The following is a 22,336-nucleotide window of genomic DNA, read 5'->3' as shown; positions in this document are numbered from 1 at the left end:
ATAAAGCAGAGTTAATGCTTCAGGTCCAGTGACCCTTCTTCAGAATTTTTGTCTGGAACCTCATTGTGCTCAGCTTTAACTTACCTCTTCAGGGTTTTATCCCAACATTTCTATTCTGGGGTTGACATTAATTCTTCACTCAATGGTAATCTGATTCACAATATATACCATTCCCTTCTGTTCCAAGGACTTTACAGAACAATTCCACTCTCAGTCTGAAGTGAAACTAGCAGTATTTCTCTCTCAGCTGTGAGAGCTTCCTTTAAGTTTAAATCAATTTACAGAATTCCATTAGTAATGAACATCTATTCACTTTCCAGTCAGGCTTCAAAAATTGTTCTAAAAAAAAATCACTTATTACATAAATACATACAAGTTAATAATCAACTCTAGACACCCAGAATAACCCACCAGTTACTAATTCAAAAACCTGTAAACCAAAGTAACACTAAATAACATTAAAAATTATACAAATTTTTCCGACAGTTTAGATCATACCAGCAATTCTGGAAAATTGTGCATTTGTGCCCTGTCCAGGTAAGGAATATATCCAATTGGGTCAATTAATTCCTTACAAGCCTGGATTCCCTTAGTGGCTGTAAATCGGTCTATCTCAGCCTTGAATATACTTAATTACCCAGTTTCTATGGTAATAAATTCCACAGATTCACTACCCACAAAAATATTTTATCCAGCCTAACTGCCCTTATTCTGAGATTATGCCTTCTCATCCGAAGGTCTCCCCCAGATGAAGAAACAACTTTAAACACCTACCCTGTCAAACATGCCACCACCCTAGAAGACTGCATTTTTCAATAAAGTTTTCTCTCGTTCTTCTAAATTCCAATGAATAGAGACCCAACCTACTCAACTTCTCATTTGAACTCCATACACGGTATCAACCTAGTGAGCCTTCAAAACCAACTCTAATTCCAATATAAACTTTCTTAAGAGACACAAAACCACTCAGTATCTTAGGCATGGTCTAATTAGCATCTTAAACTCCAAACTCCAGTAAGGTCTTCACTGCCAGTTTTGAGAGGCCGCACCTGTATTTGTGAAAGCTGTACAGGTAGATCTCAAAAACAGCACTCCAAATGTGCACAACTCTCCAACAAAATCAGTGTAGTAACATATTAATCATTGCAACATAAGTGGTTTGAGGTAAACTAACATTTTAAAATGTGAAGGGTACCCTTGTAAACCATTTCTATAAATAATTTACAGGTCAAAAGAAAAAAGTTCACAGAAACAGTGAAATATATTTTTCAATGAATTGTAACATTAACAACTTTAGTTGTCTGAAAATATTCTTATAATTGGAATAATTCCTAGGTGAGGATGGGTTCCACGAATTGACTCAAAGGAGTTAATCTTTGTGGTGGGGAAGCTTTTAAACAGCAATAATACTGGATAGAATAATAGTAATTTAGCTATATGCAGACCAGTTTAATAAATCCATGCTCACTTTGCTTAAGACAAATTGTGCTAATAGTCTGAAGATTTTTGATAAAGTACTGGAAGGCATGGGTGTAGGTAATGTGGTTAAAGTGGTGGAAATTAACTTCTAAAAGGTACTTTGTAAACTGCCACATAACATGCAACATGACAACACTTTTTAAAACAACAACATATGGACTTCAGTAAGGCGTTTGACAAGGTTCCCCATGGGAAACTGATTAGCAAGGTTAGATCTCACGGAATACAGTGCTAGGGCCTCTACTTTTTGTCATTTAAATAAATAATTTGGATGCGAGCATAAAAGGTAAAGTTAGTAAGTTTGTAGATGACACCAAAATTGGAGGTGTAGTGGACAGCGAAGAGGGTTACCTCAGATTACAACAGTATCTGGACCAGATGGGCCAATGGGCTGAGGAGTGGCAGATGGAGTTTAATTCAGATAAAGGCAAGGTGCTGCATTTTGGGAAAGCAAATCTTAGCAGGACTTATACACTTAATGGTAAGGTCCTAGGGAGTGTTGCTAAACAAAGAGACCTTGGAGTGCAGGTTCATAGCTCCTTGAAAGTGGAGTCGCAGGTAGATAGGATAGTGAAGAAGGCGTTTGGTATGCTTTCCTTTATTGGTCAGAGTATTGAGTACAGGAGTTGGGAGGTCATGTTGCAGCTGGAAAGGATATTTTGTTCAGTCACTGTTGAAATATTGCATGCAATTCTGGTCTCCTTCCTATTGGAAGGATGTTGTGAAATTTGAAAGGGTTCAGAAAAGATTTACAAGGATGTTGCCAGGGTTGGAGGATTTGAGCTATGGGGAGAGGCTGAACAGGCTGGGGCTCTTTTCCCTGGAGCGTCGGAGGCTGAGGGGCGACCTTATAAAGGTTTATAAAATTATGAGGGGAATGGATAGGGTAAACAGGCAAAGTCTTTTCCCTGGGGTCGGGGATTCCAGAACTAGAGGGCATAGGTTTAGGGTGAGAGGGGAAAGATATAAAAGAGACCTAGGGGGCAACTTGTTCACACAGAGGGTGGTACGTGTATGGAATGAGCTGCCAGAAGAATTGGTGGAGGCTGGTACAATTGCAACATTTAAGAGGCATTTGGATGGGTATATGAATAGGAAGGGTTTAGAACATAGAACATAGAACACTACAGCACAGAACAGGCCCTTCGGCCCACAATGTTGTGCCGAACATTTGTCCTAGCTTAAGCACCCATCCATGTACCTATCCAATTGCTGCTTCAAGGTCACCAAAGATTCTGACTCTACCACTCCCACAGGCAGCGCACTCCATGCCCCCACCACTCTCTGGGTAAAGAACCCACCCCTGACATCTCCCCTATACCTTCCACCCTTCATCTTAAATTTATGTCCCCTTGTAACACTCTGTTGCACTCGGGGAAAATGACTGCCTACACTATCTATTCCTCTGATCATCTTATACACCTCTATCAGTCACCCCTCATCCTTCGTCGTTCCAATGAGAAAAGGCCTAGCACTCTCAACCTATCCTCGTACGACCTATTCTCCATTCCAGGCAACATCCTGGTAAATCTTCTCTGCACCCTCTCCAAAGCTTCCACATCTTTCCTAAAGTGAGGCGACCAGAACTGCACACAGTACTCCAAATGTGGCCTAACCAAAGTCCTGTGCAGTTGCAACATCACTTCACGACTCTTGAATTCAATCCCTCTGCTAATGAACGCTAATATACCATAGGCCTTCTTACAAGCTCTATCCACCTGAGTGGCAACTTTCAAAGATCTATGAACATAGACCCCAAGATCTCTCTGTTCCTCCACCTCACTAAGAACCCTACCGTTAACCCTGTATTCCGCATTCTTATTTGTCCTTCCAAAATGGACAACCTCACACTTGGCAGGGTTGAACTCCATCTGCCACTCCTCAGCCCAGCTCTGCATCATATCTAAGTCTCTTTGCAGCCGACAACAGCCCTCCTCACTATCCACAGCTCCACCCATCTTCGTATCATCTGCAAATTTACTGACCCACCCTTCGACTCCCTCTTCCAAGTCATTAATAAAAATTACAAACAGCAGAGGACCCAGAACTGATCCCTGCGGAACTCCACTTGTAACTGGGCTCCAGGCTGAATATTTGCCATCTACCACCACTCTCTGACTTCGACCGGTTAGCCAGTTTTCTATCCAATTGGCCAAATTTCCCTCTATCCCATGCCTCCTGACTTTCCGCATAAGCCTACCATGGGGAACCTTATCAAATGCCTTACTAAAATCCATATACTACATCCACTGCTCTACCCTCATCCACATGCTTGGTCACCTCCTCAAAGAATTTGGGCGGCACGGTGGCACAGTGGTTAGCACTGCTGCCTCACAGCGCCAGAGACCTGGGTTCAATTCCCGCCTCAGGCGACTGACTGTGTGGAGTTTGCACGTTCTCCCAGTGTCTGCGTGGGTTTCCTCCGGGTGCTCCGGTTTCCTCCCACAGTCCAAAGATGTGCAGGTTAGGTGAATTGACCATGCTAAATTGCCCCTAGTGTTAGGTAAGGGGTAAATGTAGGGGTATGGGTGGGTTGCACTTCGGCGGGTCGGTGTGGACTTGTTGGGCCGAAGGGCCTGTTTCCACACTGTAAGTAATCTAATCTAATCTAATTAAAACCTGTTCGACTATAACCTGATGTTGTGTGATTTTTAATTTCATTTTGAACAAGACAGAGTTCAACCATCATCCCTTGACCTTCAGTGGTGTTACCGTTTCCACCAAATCAACATCAAGAAACTGAATTGGACTTGCTATATAAATACAATGGCTACAAGAGCAGGCCCTGTGAGACAATGACCTAGTGTTATTATCGCTGAACTATTAACCCAGAGATGCATGTAATGTTCTGGGGACCCAGTTCAAGTCCTGCCATAAATTCAATAAAAATCTGGAATGAACAGACTAATAATGACCATGAATCCATTGGCAATTGTCATAAAAACCGGCCTGGTTCACTACTGTCCTTCAGAGACAGAAACTGCCATCCTTATGTGGTCTGACCTACATGTGAATCCAGACCCACAGCAATGTGATTGACGTTTAACTGCCCTGTGGGGCAATTAGGGAGGAACAAAAAATGCTGACCTGGCCAGTGATGCACACATCCTGAGAATGAATTTTTAAAAATGGTCAGAGGCCAGGAATCCTGCAGTGAGTAACTCACCTCCTGACTCTCCAAGGCACAGGTCAGGAGTGTGATGGAATACTCCCCAGTTGCCTGGATGGGTGTAGCCCTAACAACACTCAAGAAGCTTGATACCATCCAGGACAAAGTAGCCCGCTTGATTAGCCCTGCATCTACAAACATCTACACTCTCCGCCACTGACACTCAGTGTGTACTATCTACAAGATGCACTGCAGAAATTCACCAAAGATTCTCAAGACACCACCTTCCAAACACACGACCACTTCCACCTAGAAGGACAAGGGCAGCAGATACATGGGAATACCACTCCCTGCATGTTCTCCTCCAAGCCACTCACCATCCTGACTTGGAAATATATCACCGTTCCTTCAATGTTGCTGGGTTAAAATGCTGGAATTCCCTCTCTAAGGGCATTATGGGTCAACCCAAAGCACATGGACTGCAGCAGTTCAAGAAGGCAACTCACCCCCACCTTCTCAGGAGGAATCACTGCGGCATGAATGAATTAACTAATCCCCATCTTCCTCCATTTTCACTCTGGTGGCAACTCAGTCTTCTTAGCATAATGTCAGCTGCTGCTAATTTATTGAGAAGTGCAGGGAAACATAGCTCAGTTAAATTCTGTACAGCCGATCTGTCTCAGGAAAATAAAACTACTGATTGGCTAAGCCCAGGTCTCGTGTGTCTGTCCATTCCTGACCACCTGGAAGCTTGGTGCAAGGATTAGAGTCTCCAATTACACACAAACATCACTGAATTAGGTGTTATTCAACTCCTCAGCGATGTGATGGATTTTCCAAGGACCTATCAAATTATTCTCACTCCCTCTGCAGAGATTTCCAGAAAAAAACATCACCTCAGATAAATGACTACATGAACCTTGTCACTGTTATCAAGTCAATAATAGCTGGATCATTCCAGGTTTGGAGGGCAGAAGAGTCTGTTCCTGTGCTGTATTGTTCATGTTCTTTGTTTACTCAGAGTCTAACACAGGTATAGCTCAGTAAGCATGAGCGCCATCTCAGACATAATAAGACAACCATATTTGATTTGATATTGCATAACCCCATGTTGAAAGAAAATGTAAGGATTCGGTTTGAGAAAAAAATGGAAAAGTGAGTAAAGGTCATATGACCAGATACATCAGCACCCAGACCATCTTTTAACTTTTGTCCATTTTAAAACTGTGAACTGAAGTGAGAAAGAGCTGTTTCAGACGTGCACATTTTAAAAGGAAGGAATTTGATACCCTTCAGAGATCTTGCTTGTGTTGCTTTGAATTCCCAGATGAACTGGAGCCAAGGGATGGTTTACAAGTGAAGCTGATTGGTTTGTGAACTAGGATCTCTGCCCATTCATAAATCTGTTAATGGCTGTTAGGTAGCTGAAGATCTTGGGCTCTGAACAGGACAGAGAGAACTCAGGTCAAACTAGAGAGAAAACATTAAAAATCATACAACACCAGATTATAGTCCAAGTTTTATTTGGAAGCACTAGCGTACGGAGCACTGCTCCTTCATCAGGTAGCTGTGTGACAGGATCATAACACACAGAATGGCCTCAATGGGGACCTTGGGTTACGTCACATTACAGGTGACCCCACTACACTGTACACTCTCTCATATACACACACACTCTTACATACACACTCACGCACATCCTCTCTCACACACACACACACACTTACATACTCACACACTCAGGCACATCCTCTCTCATACACACACACACTCTTACATACTCACACACTCAGGCACATCCTCTCTCATACACACACACACTCTTACATACTCACACACTCAGGCACATCCTCTCTCATACACACACACACTCTTACATACTCGCACACTCACACACATCCTCTCACACACACACACACATACAGCCCCCAGACTCACTCCCATGCACACACCTTTTACAGGCTTATACTTCATCACACTCACACATACACACTCTACCAAGCATGCACACATGCAAAACACACACTGTCTCGTGCACACATGCAAAACACAGACTGTCTCATGCACACTCACACACACTCACACTCTCTCTCATGCACACACACACATATAAATCTATATGGTGAATTTGCATTTACAGAATTATATTTGCAGATACAATCTATTTTGCTCAAAAAGCACATAACGTGCAAGCAGTCAATCCATATAAAACATTTTATAAATTCTTACTTGGGAAATAGAACCAGTCTGACTAAGATTGGGACACAGACAGACTCTAACCTTACACCTTTAATGCATTGCCTGAGCTGAGATGTTACCTTTTTTTTAATAAAACCTTAAGTTATCTCGAGAATGTGACTTAAAAGAAGTTTTGGGAATTACATGTTAATGAACTGAAACCTGCAACCCATTTTAAAAGGTAAAGACTTAACATCAATCAAGGTTTGCTCAATATATCATTTCAGTTGCATGACACTGTAATCTTTTGCTATAAATTCTGTGTCTTATGATCCTGTCCCACAGCTACCTGATGAAAAAGCGTCGCTCCAAAAGCTAGTGCTTCCAAATAAACCTGTTGGACTATAACCTGGTGTTGTGTGACTTTTAACTTTGTCCACCCCAGTCCAACACTGACACCTCCACAACAGAGAGAAAACCGCAGGTCTGCATCATCCAAACAACTCGCTCTCAAGACCAGACCAAATTCCCTTAAAATATATTAAGAAGATAGCCTAGACCCTAACTTTTCCTTATTTTAAAGGTGAGTGTCAGGTGCTGTGGTCCAGCTGCAATTCGATTGGTCAAACTACTCGATGTCAAGCAAAACACACTTTATTTTTACACGACCGTTAAAATATAGACAAAATAAAAGAACTGACTTAACTGTAACTCTATTGAAATGTTTAACAAAGTAGTATATATACTAACTCCTAATAATTAACTGTTCCAATACAGTAAATCCTATAAACACACCCTTAGCAAAGGCAAATTCAGTAAAATAGATTGTCTCATATATAATTCTAGCAGCAGCCAGAGAATCCCAGCTTTTAGCTGTAACAGACAGGTGTAAGAGCTTCCACATCCAGCTTCAAGACCCCAGCAACAGCTGAAAGCTAAAACTAAAAATCCTGGTTCTGTGGGTGCATGACCACACCCATTCAGGCTGCTTCTATTGTTCCAGCATTTAAATAATGCATAGCCTCACAAGCTGTTTACTTTATTGGCTGTGAGTAGATCACACATCACCTCTGTCTCAACCCTTCTTCATAAAAAAGGGACAAAGTACGCCTTTAAAAGTTGTAGTATTGTCACACAATTATTTGCAGTAATCCACTTCAAAGCTGAGAAAAACAGCTTTCACTTTCTTTAGCAGAGGCTGTAAGTTGTGAATTGGATAAGTCAGAGACCTTTCAAAGACAATGGAAAACCCCTTCAAAATACTGTGCCAATGCTGGAGATGTAAAACAAATCACAAAGTGCTGGAGAAACTCGACTGGTCTGTCAGCATCTGTATAGACAGAAACAGAGATAACATTTCAACTGCTGTATGAATCTCCGTCAGAACTCTTCTTCTGCTCTGTTCGTTTCTCACCAGTACAAACAGACACCCCGTTCTACATTTAAAAGCAGCCCCCAAGTTGTGATTAGGTTCTGAATGCAAGTTGGAACTCAATAAGGACATCATAATATAGGTCTGCAGCCTTACCCCAGTGAAGTGTAAGCAGACGTGGGTTACCAGAAGACCATAAGACGTAGGAGCAGAAATTAGGCCATTCAGCCCATCATGTCTGCTCTGCCAATCATGGCTGATAAGTTTCTCAAACCCATTCTCCTCATTACCCTTTATCCCCTTGATAATCAAGGACCTATCTATCTCTGTCTTAAATATACTCAATGACCTGGCCTCCACAGCCTTCTGTGGCAGTGATTTCCACAGACTCCCCACTCTCTGGCTGAAGACGTTTCTCCTTATCTCCATTCTAGAGGGTCTTCCCTTTAGTCTAAGGCTGTGCACTCGGGTCCTAGTCTTTCCTGCCAATGGAAATATCTTCTCAACATCTACTCTGTCCAGGCTGTTCAGTATTCTGTAAGTTCCAATTAGATGACCCCCATCCTTCTCAACTCCATCGAGTATAGACCCAGAGTTCTCAAAAGTTCCTCATATGTTAAATTGTTCATTTCTGGAACCATTCTTGTGAACCTCCTCTGAACTCCAGGGCCAGTACAGCCTTCCTAAGATATGGGGCCCAAAACTGTGTACAACATTCCAAATGTGGCCTGACCACAGCCTTGTAGGTAAAAACAATGACTGCAGATGCTGGAAACCAGATTCTGGATTCGTGGTGCTGGAAGAGCACAGCAGTTCAGGCAGCATCCAAGGAGCAGCGAAATCGACGTTTCGGGCAAAAGCCCTTCATCAGGAATAGTTTTAGTATATTAGCTTGAATCAGTTCAAGTCGGTTAACTTGGTAATTTTAGATGCTATTTACAAAACATATACATTGCCTGACAGACAAGACCAAAGTGCTGCTTTGTCTAAATACGTTCACCTCATAGCTGTCTGGGCTCTCAGCCAAACTCCTTAATATATTCTAATGAAAATACTGTGGAAAGCTGAAATCAAAACAGAACGTGCAAGAGAAACTCAGCAGGTCTGGCAGTAGTTCAGAACTGAATGAGCTATTTTTGGCTGAGAGCCCAAACAACTAGCGCCTGCAGCCGAATGAAATACCTGAGCCTTTGTGCTTAATTGACAATACTGGCTCTCATGGAACATAGAAGAGTGCAGCACAGTACAGGCCCTTCGGCCCTCGATGCTGTGGAAGAGGATATGGAACCTATATGGGAGAATGAATTGTGCAAACTGAAATATTTGGCTGACTGTTGTAGGGAGCTGCTCGAGTAGTGGTATTGTCGCCAATTAGTAACCAAGAGCTCCAAGTTAATGTCCTGTCAGCATAGGTTCAAATCCCACAATAGTATGTGGTGAGGTTTGAATTCAATGAAGTACTGAATTAAAAATCTGTGATCATGAGACTACTGTTGTTAAAAACCTTTTCATTCAATAATGCTTTATAGATGCTGTGCCAGCCTTTCATCCTACTTTAAGATGAAACGAACCTACATTGTACTACCTGCAGTCCTCCTTTTCTCCTATCTTCCATGTGCCTATCCAAGAGTAGCTTAAATGTCACCAATGTCTCTGACTCTACTACTACAGCTGGCATTGCATTCCACACACCCACCACTCTCTGTGTAAGGACCTACCTCTGACATTACAGCGCAGTACAGGCCCTTCGGCCCTCGATATTTCCCCTAAACCTTCCTCCAATCACCTTAAAATGATGCCCCCTTGTAATAATTATTTCTGTCTTGGAAAAAGTCTCTGGCTATCCACTCTCTCTCTGCCTCATCATTTTGTACACCTCCTTCAAGTCACCTCTCATCCTTCTTCGCTCCAATGAGGAAAGCCCGAGCTCCCTCAACCTTTCTTCATAAGACATGCCCTCCAGTCCAGACAGCATCCTGGTAAATCTCTTCTGCACCCTCTCTGAAGCTTCCACATCTTTTCAATGGGGAACCAGTAATCAGAACGGTACACAATATTCCAAATGTGGTCTAACCAGGGCTATATACAGCTGCAATATAATCTCACAGCTCTTAAACTCAATCCCCCTGCTAATGAAAGCTAGCACATGATATGCCTGCTTAATAACCCTATCAACTTGAGTGGCAACTGTCAAGGATCTATGGATGTGGAACCCACCATCCCTCTATTTCTCCACACTGCCAAGAATCCTGCCTTTAACCCTGTAAGCTGCATTCAAATTTGACCTTCCAAAATGAATTACTTCACACTTTTCCAGGTTGAATGCCATCTGCCACTTCTCAGCCCAGCTCTGCATCCTGTCAATGTCCCGTTGCAACCTACAACAGCCCTCCACACTACCCACAATTCCACCAACCTTAGTGTCATCAACAAACTTACTAATTCACCCTTACACTTCCTCATCCTAGTCATTTATAAAAATCACAATGAGCAGAGGTCCCAGAACTGATCCCTACAGAACACCACTGGTCACTGAGCTCTCGGCTGAACACTTTCCATCAACTATTCTGTTTTCTATGGGCCAGCCAATTAAGTATCCAGACAGCCAGATTTCCCTGTATCCCATGCCTTCTTACTTTCTGAATGAGACTACCGTAGGGAACCTTATCAAATGCCTTGCTAAAGTCCATATACACCACATTCACCTTCATCAATGTGTTTTGTCACATCCTCAAAGAATTCAATAAGGCTTGTGAGGCATGACCTGCCCCTCACAAAGCCATGCTGATTATCTCTAATCAAGCTATGCTTTTCCAAGTCATGTGTGTGTCACTTGGCAGAGGATAGAACGTGAGGTGAGCTGATTCACCAATTGGTAACCTTCCTGAAGATGGACATCAGGCCCTGTACTAACTCTGACAGAGGCAATTAGTGCCATCAGCAATTAACGCAGGGTGGATTTCTCTTATTCTAGAAAGCATTATTGAATGAAAAGGTTTTTATCAACAGTAGTCTCATGATCACAGATTTTTAATTCAGTACTTCATTGAATTCAAACCTCAGCACATACTGTTGTGGGATTTGAACCTATGCTGACAGGACATTAACTTGGAGCTCTCGGTTACTAATTGGCGACAATACCACTACTCGAGCAGCTCCCTACAACAGTCAGCCAAATATTTCAGTTTGCACAATTCATTCTCCCATATAGGTTCCATATCCTCTTCTTTCTCTGATACTCTATTGTTAAGGCCCAGGATATTGTTTGCTCACCTGTCCTGGTTTAAGGACTGAAACCACCTTTAATGTTGGTGACATTATACAGCCAAGGCCCTCTGCTCCTGCATCCCCGTACTGAATTGTATCTTTTTTTAATTGTCTTTCTGGTTTCATCTTCCAAAATTAATCCCATTACACTTCTTGACACTAATCTGCCACCAACCAATTTACCCCTTTTTCATTCACTAGCAACTGAAGAGGAAAGTGCAGGGCAAGGCGGGGGAAATTAACAGTGGATATGTATCTAACCCCATGCTATCCCTGTCTGGGAGTGTTTGATGGGGACAGTGTAGTGGGAGCTTTACTCTGTATCTAACCCCATGTTCTAGGAGTACTGTGATGACAGTGTCAAGGAAGCTTTACTTTCAGTTTAAAGAGTACAAGGTGCTTTACTCTGTATGTAACCCCATGCTGTCCCTGTCCTGGGAATGTTTGATGGGGGCAGTGGAGAGGGAGCTTTACTCTGTATCTAACCCTTTACTGTTCCTGTCCTGGGAGTGTTTGATGGGGACAGTGTAGAGGGAGCTTTACTCTGTATCTAACCCTGTGCTGTCCCTGTCCTGGGAGTGTTTGATGGGGACAACATAGAGGGAGCTTTACTCTGTATCTAACCCCGTGAGATCTTTACTCTGTATTTAACTGTACCAGTCTCAGGAGTGTTTGATGGGTACAGTTTAGAGGTAGCAATTCAGTTTAAAACAGTAGAGGTAGCTTTACTCTGTATCTAACCTTGTGCTGTACCTGTCCTTTGAGTGTTTAACGTGGACAGTGTAGAGATAGCTTTATGGTGTAACGAACCCCATGCTGTATTTGAGACAGAATACTAAAGAAAGAAATCGCTTGATTCCATAGCACCTGGTGACCTCCAATTTCATAATCATGAATTCATCTCAAGTATTGGGATGCAGTGGGAGGAACAGTCTCCCAGGCTCCAGGGATTTGGACGGGGGCCTGTATAAATTAGCAGTGGAGACTGAAACCTTGGCCTCTCCTCACCACAGTGATCAATCCAGAGTCGAACTGCTGCAAGAGACAAACTGATTGGAAAGCTCAGGCATCAGCTCTCCACATGAGGGCTGTGTTGGATTAATTTATTACTCAGAGATTCAGAAACACTGTGGATATGATGGCCCCCAATCCAGGGACTGATAGGGTTTGGGTGCTTGTTTCCAAAGTCCTGGATTTGCAGAAGTATCGATTCAGTGTAGAGAAGCTCCACTATGCTGATCCATGGACAAATGTAAGGAGCCAAGGATGGGTTGAGAGTGATAGCAGGAAAGGATTGGTAATGAGTGTGGTGTCATTACCAGAACTGTAACTATTACATAGTGTGATGATGCTGACTGTTAGCAGATTGTTCCCTGAACGGCTCTGTCTGTCTGTGAGAATTCCAAGAAGGGATTCAGGTATCTTGTCCATAATTCTTATTTTTTTATTGGCTAGAGGTACAGATTTTATGTCATGCAAAACATCAAGGCAACTGGGGTAATGTACCCAGTAGGTAGAGGCAGCCATAGAGGACATGTTGAGTAGAGAATGTTCACAGAAGGAAGGGGCTGTGTTCAACAATTCGCCCGAGGGAGTTACTGTAAAATGCTTTTGGATAGGTTGTCAACCAGGAATGGGGGTTTGGCCAGGCTGTTGCAGATAGGTCTTAATCTGCTTAACTGTTCCTCATCGTATTCAGGATTTTGGCCACAGTTTGAACAGTTTCTGTCCTTGGCCCCATCGGGGATGAACTCAATGAACTCTGGAGTGGTGGAGATAACACATGGCTCTCTCAATCGCAGCCGCTGGGCTGCAGCACCTCTGCCAATTGGTCTGTCACTGTTCGAGCTGTGAAGCTTTACCCTCCTATCTTCTGTCTGTCCCAGGCTCCTCAATTCCTTGTCATTCCCGGGAATTTTCTGCAAGATTCTCCTCGTCTTGTACCTGATGGGGATGAACTTCTTCCCAAAGTTGCCACTTCAAAACACCAAAGGTCTCAGGGCTTCTCTCACAAATGGTCTGTGTGTCTCCAGCTCCAGATCCACGTCGAGCAGTTGGAAGACTGGCCTGAGCTGTTTCCTGGGGAATTGGCTCGGCTTCAACCTTTGAATGGAAATGACATTCCCAAACTCATCAAAGGTCACGCTGTTGTTTAACGGTAGTCGACTGTGCTGGATTTTGAGAACATTCTGGAAATAGGATGTCATTCTGTAAATCTCACAGGGAGGGGGAGGGAGCTCTTCAATACAGGGTGGAGAGTCGAATTGTTGGAACAAATCCTTTTCTGTCTCAGCCAAAGACTTGGTAATGTCCTTCAGCTTGGCTGAACTGAGAGCTCCCCGATGGGGCTTATATCTGTGTCTTTTCTTCAGGACTTTGGGCTGTGTTTGTGGTTCATCTGGTATTGCCAATTCCTCGGGTTTCTCAGCTTCAATAACTTCATCAGGTTTCTGATGGGAAAACACAAGAACAAAATGGTTACCAGAAATGGACAGGTTACTCACTTTTTTTAAAATAATAATCAACTACACAATCCAAATTGTAGTCAAATATGTCACCATGCCTTTGGAATGATATGAAGACACGGTGTCTCAGGAGACCCGGGTTCAAGTCCTACCTACACCAGAGATGTGTAATAATATCCTCCTGAACACATCAATTAGAAAACTGGTTCATAATAAATAAAAGGATATGAAAGCTTTGGAAAGTATGGGGAGGGGAGCAGTTCACAGTTATGTAGACAAACAGACACACCAAGTTATAGGAGAAAGCGAGGTCTGCAGATGATGGAGATATCAGAGTTGAGAGTGTGTTGCTGGAAAAGCACAGCAGGTCAGGCAGCGTCTGAAGAGCAGGAAAATCGACATTTTGGGTGGGAGCCCTTCATCAGGAATTCCTGCCTGACCTGCTGTGCTTTTCCAGCAACACACTCTCGACACCAGGTTATAATTCAACAGGTTTATTTGGAAGCACTAGCTTTCGGAGCGCTGCTCCTTCATTATGCAGATGCTACCTGGTGAAGGAGCAGCGCTCCGAAAGCTAGTGCTTCCAAATAAACCCGTTGGACTATAACCTGGTGTTGTGTGAATTTTAACTTTGTCCACCCATTGGCTCCTCCACATTATAGACAAATAGGATAGACCGAACGGATGTAATTAGAGTGAACTAGAGGCCATATGTGAGGAGGAAGAGATTTTGAGGTAATCTAAGAAAGAATATTTTTCACCCAGAGGCTGGTAGAACCATCTGGATGAGCACTTAGAATGTCAGGGTCCATAGTAGGCTATGGACCGAGAGCCCGTAAATGGGATTAGTCTCATACCGAGTCATTCTCTTCTTCTGTATTTTTAATTGTGGACTGAATAGGAAAAGCATAATTCGAAAAACCAAAGATTGCTGAAGGATTGCGACACTTTGTGGTCAGCAGGTAACCTGACTGTCATCAAGGGATTTTTAAACAAAGCTGAGTAACTTCGTTCAAAAGGTCATGAATCTGTGAAAGTCTCTATCCCAGAGTGTAGTGAACATCAGGACATTGAATAAATCTAAAGAGGAGACAGACCGAACAGCTGTTGGTTCGAGCAGTAGTTGAGGATTTGCAGATGCATTGGAACCGAGGGATGTGTACAAATGGAGATTGAGCTGGCAAACCTAGCTGATTGGTCTGTGTGCCAGTGAACAGTTATCGATGACAAAGGCCTTCTGCCCACCTGATTGGTTCCCAGGTAGGTAAACAGCTTGCAGCTGCAAACGGGTTAGGGAGAAGACATAAGATCTCCACAAGCTCAGGAACTCTCTCTGTTCTCTTAACTTGAAGAAAACCAGTTAATAGCTTCTTCAGCAGTTAGGGTGAACTTTTAATAAATCATAGACCTTTATAAATATAAACCAGTCAGCTTGTGCTTCCTGCAAACAAGTGATACCAACTTTTAAAGTGTTTGGACTCACCTTTAGAATTAATGTTTCTTTGTGGGCACCACTAATAGATATTTGTTTGTCGGTTTGTAGATTGTTTTGCAATCCTGCAAGGTTCTGGAATTTTATTTTAAGCATCCATAGCTTAAAGGAGGAGATTTTTAAAAAGTTTCATTTTGAGTTTTGAACAGTCCTACAGAAGTCTTGGCTGAAGATTGGTCTCCCCGGGTTAGAGAATTTCACAGATGCATGACCTTTTGAGAGAGGTCATTCCTCCTCACCTTCATTTTAAAGGAAAGAAGTGAGGAAAGGGGTCAGAGGAGGTTTTCTAAATTGATTCTCTGAATGAGTGGGTTGTCTTATGGGGAAAGGTTGGCCTTGTTTTCACTTGAATTTAGGAGGGTGGGGTGGGGGGGGAGGGGTGACTTGTTTGAACACTCAGAATAGTCTAAACACGGTGGATGTGTAAAGGACTTTTCATCTTACACGTCAGTCCAGAAATAGGACAGAACTGAGGAGAATGTTTTTTCTCTGAGGGGGTTATGCAATATTGGAACTTTGCCTTAGAAAGTTGTGAAGATGGGGTTCAAAGGATATTGTTTAGATTGGGGATGGACAGATTCATATTATGCTGTGGAATGAAGAGTAACCAGAGGTAGCTAGGAATGTGGAATTTGAAACTCAAACAGAGGCACAATGACTGATAGAGTAGGTTCGAGGTGCCAAATGGTGTATTTCTGCTCCTGTTTTGTAAGTCTGTATGCCTGCCCATCAGATATCAGAAAAGCATTAAAAACATAGACAGTCAGTGCCTCCAGCCCGCTCCACATTATTGCTGATAACTGAGCTACAAGGTTCCAGATAATCACACTTAGCCTCTGAGTGAAGATATTTCATCTCACTTCAGTCTGAAATATCTTGCTCCTTACTGTGAGACAATATGTTTTTGTTCCAGACTCTCCACAGCCCCTACCCTGCTAAGGTCTCTCAAAACTGAAAATGTGTTGCTGGAAAAGCGCAGCAGGTCAGGCAGCATCCAAGGAGCAGGAGAATCGACGTTTCGGGCATGAGCCCTTCTTCAGACTGAAGAAGGGCTCATGCCCGAAACGTCGATTCTCCTGCTCCTTGGATGCTGCCTGACCTGCTGCGCTTTTCCAGCAACACATTTTCAGCTCTGATCTCCAGCATCTGCAGTCCTCACTTTCTCCTCGAAGGTCTCTCAAAACCATGTTTCACCTCTCCTAAACTCCAGTGAATTAATCTTTCACTCTGATTCCTGAGTTCAGTAGGTTTAGCGTCAACCTAATCATCTCTCAAAAGAAAGTGCAGCATTCTTTTGGTGAGGAGAAAAAAAAGCTAAGCAGTAATCACCAAAGTCCTGAGTAGAGCAAGGCTTTCTTACTCATAATCTAACCCAATTACAACAAAGGGCCAAATACTGTTTACATTTTCAATTTTGTTTGTTGTACCCACAGTTTTGTGTACCCATGGGTTCGTGTACATGCAAGGTTGCGTACTCGCAGGTTTGTGTCCCCGCAGATTTTAGTGCGTGCCGATTTGTGTACCTGCAAGTTTGTGTACGCACAGGTTTGTGAACGCGCAGGTTTGTGTATGCACAGGTTTGTGAACGCGCAGGTTTGTGTACCTGCAGGTCTGTGTACTTGCAGGTTTGTGTACGCGCAGGTTTGCTCACTCACAGGTTTGCATACCCATGGGTTTGTGTACGTGCAGGTTTCTTTACTCACAGGTTTGCGTACCCGCAGGTTTGTATACCCGCAGTTTTGTGTACCTGCAGTTTTGTGTACCTGCAGGATTGTGTACCCGTAGGTTTGTGTACTCACAGGTTTATCTACACGCAGGTTTGTGTACTCTCAGGATTGTTGTAGCTGCAGGTTTGCAGAACAAATTCCTCTGAACATCAACATTTGACAGTTCTGACATTATTTGCTTGGGTAGGAGTAATAGAAAAACAATCTCATTTTCTCCCACATTATGATCGATCTGCTATCTTTGGCCCATTCACGCAATGTATCTTTGTCCCATTGTAGCCTCTTAGTCCTCCACCTCACAGCTTAGAGCTCCATCTAGTTTTGTATAGACAGCAAATTGGATATATTACACCCAGTTCCTCCTTCCAAGCCATTAATAGCTGAGAGCTTGGCACTGATCTTTGCGTTACCCAGCTAGTAACCCTAAAAAAAAATGTTTAATCATTATCTGTTTTCTCTCCATTAACCATTCCTTAACCCATGGTAACATATTACACTCAACCTCTTACTTAAGTGACCAGGTCACAAATGTTTCTGTTCGGCAACTTTCACCCATTCACTGGATGTGATTCACTCCTTACTTTTCTGAGACACACAGACACAAGCAAACTCACTGTCTTTTCTCACTCGACTCAAAGGAAACGAAAAACTTATTAGCATGAGATTGGAACACAAAGAGTCAGAAGATCTCACAGTACAATGGCCCTTCAGCCCTTTGAATCTGTACTGACCTATGATCACTAATCCCACTTTCCAGCACTTGTCCTGTAGCCTTGAATGTTATGGCATTTTAAGCATTCATCAAAGGACTTTTTAAAGGTTGTGAGGTTTCTCACCTCAGCTACCTTCCCCAGGTAGTGTATTCCAGACCACCACCCTCTGGGGTGAAAATTCATCTTCTTAAATCCTTTCTAAACCTCCCGCCCTTGATCTGAAAAATTTTCCCTCTCATTATTGATACTGTAACTAAGGGGAACAGCTGCTTTCTATCCATCATACCCCTCACAATCTTCTCTGCTCCAAATATAACAATCTTAGCTTACAGGGAGACAGTGAGGTCTGCAGATGCTGGAGATCAGAGTTGACAGTGGGATGCTGGAAAAGTACAGCAGGTCAGGCAGCATCCGAGGGGCAGGAAAATCGACGTTTCGGGCCAGAGCCCATCATCAGGAATGAGGCTGGGAATCTCTGGGGTGGAGAGATAAATGGGAGGGGGTGGGGCTGGGGAGAAGGTAGCTGAGAGTGTAATAGTCGGATGGAGGTGGGGGTAAAGGTGATAGGTCAGAGAGGAGGGTGGAGCGGATAGCTGGGAAGGAAGATGGACAGATGGGACAGGTCATGAGGATGGTGCTGAGCTGGAAGGTTGGAACTGGGGAAAGGTGGGGAGAGGGGAAATGAGGAAATTAGTGAAGTCCACAGTGATGCCCTGGGGTTGAAGGGTTCCAAGGCAGAAGGTAAGGTGTTCATCCTCCAGGAGTCGGGTGGTGAGGGAGTGGCTGAAGAGCTTCAGGGCAGAGGAGAGGGACTCACTGAGATCTTTGTATAGAGAGATGGGGAACGTCTTCAAGGTAGGAACCTTGGAAAAGGCTACACAGTAAGGTTGAAATCAACTAGGAGACAGTGAGGTCTGCAGATGCTGGAGATCAGAGGTGAGAGTGTGTTGCTGGAAAAGCACAGCAGGTCAGGCAGCATTCGAGGAGCAGGAAAATCAACACTGCGGGCCAGAGTCCTTCATCAGGAATGAAGGGGGTGGCTTCATCATTCCTGATGAAGGGCTCTGGCCTGAAACATCGATTCTCCTGCTCCTCAGCTGCTGCCTGACCTGCTGTACTTTTCCAGCAAGACACTCTCACCTCTGATCTCCAGCATCTGCACTGTCTCCCAGTTGATTTCAACCTTACTGCGAAGCCTCTTCCAAAGATGCCTACCTTGAAGAAGTTCTCCTCCTCTCTGTACAAAGATCTACAAAGAAAGAGGATTCTGGGTAATCCAAGATGGAGGACAGGAAAACTTTCTGGATGTAACAGCTGCTCCTTTTTTGAGGTATTTTAGGTGGAGGTGATTTCCTCGAATTCCAGGAGCAGCAATTACTGTTTTATATGCTGTTGCATTGTTTTGTAACTTTGTAAAAAAAAGTCAAAACAACAGCAGTTTTAAAAGGGAGAAGAAGAGAAGAAGAGACAAAGGAAGCACAGCATGAGGTCAGTGCAGGAGACAGAGAGAGAAAGAAACTGACATCACAATGTACCTGCACAGTTACTGCCTTTGCTCTTTGAATTCACGTATCGCTGGACATTGGAGTGCGTCTGGGAAAATTAACAAACAGTGAAATTCACAACTGATCTTGAAGGAACTATTTGGATGAAGTTCACAGCACAGAATCAGATAAGTGAATTGTTTTAAGTGTGGCCTACAGAAAGACTGCAGTAGTGAGTAGAGTGGGTTCTTTCTTGATTATATGTTTTTTGAGATATGTCTCTTGATTAAACTTAAAATATAAGCCAAAACTATTAATTTAACCTGGGGCAGTGTTTTGTAGAGGAATAAGACGGTGTTACTTTCTGGGTCTGTAGATTGTGAAGGAGCCTAAATGGCCTTTATTAGAGTGATATGTGCTTCTTGTCAGATGTGGGAGTTTAAAACGGGTGACTGTGGATTATATCTGCAATAAATGCTGTTGGTTGTGAATCTTATCAGATTGAATGGATCAGTTGGAGAGACAGAAGCAATGAGGAATTTGAAACAGCAATAGATGGATGGCAGTTATAAGAAGGAGGGAAAGTCTCAGACACAGTCACATAGATGGGTTAATGCAGAAAAGGTAAGAGAGGTAGGCAGCTAGTGCAGGAGTGTGGCTATACCCTCAAAAAAGTATGCTATTTTGGAAAATGTAGGGGGTGATGGATTCGAAGGGGAACGTAGCACAAATAGCCAAGTTTCTGGTATTGAGACTGGCTCTAATGCAACGAGGGATACAGGGAGGTAGTGAGGAAAGAGATCAATCTGAGAGTGGTACAGTTAAGAACACAAGCGAGTCAAACAGTCAGGGCAGGCAGGGACAACGTAGGACTAATAAATTAAACTGCATTTATTTCAATGTAAGAGGCCGAACAGGGAAGGCAGATGAACTCAGGGCATGGTTAGGAACATGGGACTGGGATATCATAGCAATTACAGAAACATGGCTCAGGGATGGGCAGGACTGGCAGCTTAATGTTCCAGGATGCAAATGCTACAGGAAGGATAGAAAGGGAAGCAAGAGAGGAGGGGGAGTGGCGTTTTTGATAAGGGATAGCATTACAGCTGTACTGAGGGAGGATATTCCCCGAAATAAATCCAGCGATGTTATTTGGATGGAACTGAGAAATAAGAAAGGGATGATTGCCTTATTGGGATGGTATTATAGACCCCATAATAGCCAGAGGGAAATTGAGAAACAAACTTGTAAGGAGATCTCAGCTATGTGTATGAATACTAGGGTGGCTATGGTAGGGGATTCTAACTTTCCAAACATAGACTGGGACTGCCATAGTGTTAAGGGTTTAGATGGAATTTGTTAAGTTCCTACTAGAAAAGTTTCTGATTCAGAATGTGGATGTACCTACTAGAGAAGGTGCAAAACTTGACCTACTCTTGGGAAATAAGGCAGGACAGGTGACTGAGGTGGGGGAGCACTTTGGGGCCAGCGACCATAATTCTATTAGAGTTAAAATAGTGATGGAAAAGGATAGACCAGATCTAAAAGTTGAAGTTCTGAATTTGAGACAGGCCAATTTTGACGGTATTAGGCAAGAACTTTCAAAAGCTGATTGGGTGCAGATGTTCAAAGGTAAAGGGGACAGCTGGAAAATGGGAAGCCTTCAGAAATGAGATAACTAGAGTCCAGGGAAAGTATATTCCTGTCAGGGTGAAAGCAAAGGCTGGTAGGTGTAGGGAATGCTGGATGACTAAAGAAATTGAGAAAAAGAAGGAAGCATTTATAAGGTATAGACAGGATAGACCGACTGAATCCTTAGAAGAGTATAAAGGCAGTAGGAGTATACTTAAGAGGGAAATCACGAGGGCAAAAAGGGGACATGAGATAGCTTTAGCAAATAGAATTAAGGAGATTCCAAACGGTTTTTACAAACACGTTAAGGATAAAGGGGTAACTAGGGAGAGAATAGGGCCCCTCAAAGGTCAGCAATGCAGCCTTTGTGTGGAGCCACAGAAAATGGGGGAGATACTGAGTATTTTGCATCAGTATTTACTGTGGAAAAGGGCATGGAAGATATAGAATGTAAAGAAATAGATGGTGACATTTTGCAAAATGTCCAGATTACAGAGGAGAAAGTGCTGGATATCTTGAAACGGTTAAAGGTGGATAAATCCCCAGGACCTGATCAGGTGTACCCTAGGACTCTGTGGGAAGCTAGAGAAGTGATTGCTGGACCTCCTGCTGAGATATTTGTATAATCGATAGTCACAGGTGAGGTGCCGGAAAACTGGAGATTGGCTAACGTGGTGCCACTATTTAAGAAAGGTGGTAAGGACAATCCAGGGAACTATAGACCAGTGAACCTGATGTCGGTGGTGGGCAACTTGTTGGAGGGAATCCTGAGGGACAGGATGTACATGTATTTGGAAAGGCAAGGACTGATTAGGGATAGTCAACATGGCTTTGTGTGTGGGAAATCATGTCTCGTAAACTTGACTGAGTTTTTTGAACAAGTAACAAAGAGGATTGATAAGGGTAGAGCGGTAGACGTGATATATATATGGACTTCAGTAAGGCATTCAACTAGGTTCCCCATGGGAGACTGATTAGCAAGGTTAGATCTCATGGAATACAGGGAGAACTAGCCATTTGGATACACAACTGACTCAAAGGTAGGAGACAGAGGGTGGTGGTGGAGGGTTGTTCTTTAGACTGGAGGCCTGTGACCAGTGGAGTGCCACAAGGATCGATGCTGGGTCCTCTACTTTTTGTCATTTATATAAATGATTTGGATGCGAGGATAAGAGGTACAGTTAGTAAGTTTGCAGATGACACCAAAATTGGAGGTGTAGTGGACAGCGAAGAGGGTTACCTCAGATTACAACAGAATCTGGACCAGATGAGCCAATGGGCTGAGAAGTGGCAGATGGAGTTTAATTCAGATAAATGCGAGGTGCTGCATTTTGGGAAAACAAATCTTAGCAGGACTTATACACTTAATGGTAAGGTCCTAGGGAGTGTTGCTGAACAAAGAGACCTTGGAGTGCAGG

The 22,336-nt window shown here is 43.3% G+C and overlaps 1 pseudogene; it reads right to left on the bottom strand.

Moving 5' to 3' along the window:
* Window positions 1–12,911: 12,911 nt before the first annotated feature.
* The window catches only part of LOC148152275 (uncharacterized), an 82,675-nt pseudogene continuing 73,250 nt past the window's right edge, over window positions 12,912–22,336 (bottom strand).

Source organism: Chiloscyllium plagiosum, unplaced genomic scaffold (assembly GCF_037043375.1).
Source record: "Chiloscyllium plagiosum isolate Xiang-an unplaced genomic scaffold, Cpla_swu_hap1 HiC_scaffold_1, whole genome shotgun sequence".
Classification (NCBI taxonomy): domain Eukaryota; kingdom Metazoa; phylum Chordata; class Chondrichthyes; order Orectolobiformes; family Hemiscylliidae; genus Chiloscyllium; species Chiloscyllium plagiosum.
Note: the sequence above shows the minus strand (reverse complement) of the source record. Positions and strands in the feature narration are given on the sequence as shown.